We start from the raw sequence: 212 nt of genomic DNA on the forward strand, positions 1-212 counted from the left end.
GTCAACTCTTCACATGAGGTGGCCAAAGTACTGGCGTTTCAGCTTTAGCATCATTCCTTCCAAAGAACATCCAAGACTGATCTCCTTCAGAATGGACTGGTTGGATCTCCTTGCAGTCCAAGGGACTCTCAAGAGTCTTCTCCAACACCACAGTTCAAAAGCATCAATTCTTCGGCGCTCAGCTTTCTTCACAGTCCAACTCTCACATCCAT

The sequence above is a fragment of the Bison bison genome, unplaced genomic scaffold (assembly GCF_000754665.1).
Source record: "Bison bison bison isolate TAMUID 2011002044 unplaced genomic scaffold, Bison_UMD1.0 scf7180017863606, whole genome shotgun sequence".
In the NCBI taxonomy this organism is placed as follows: Eukaryota; Metazoa; Chordata; class Mammalia; order Artiodactyla; family Bovidae; genus Bison; species Bison bison.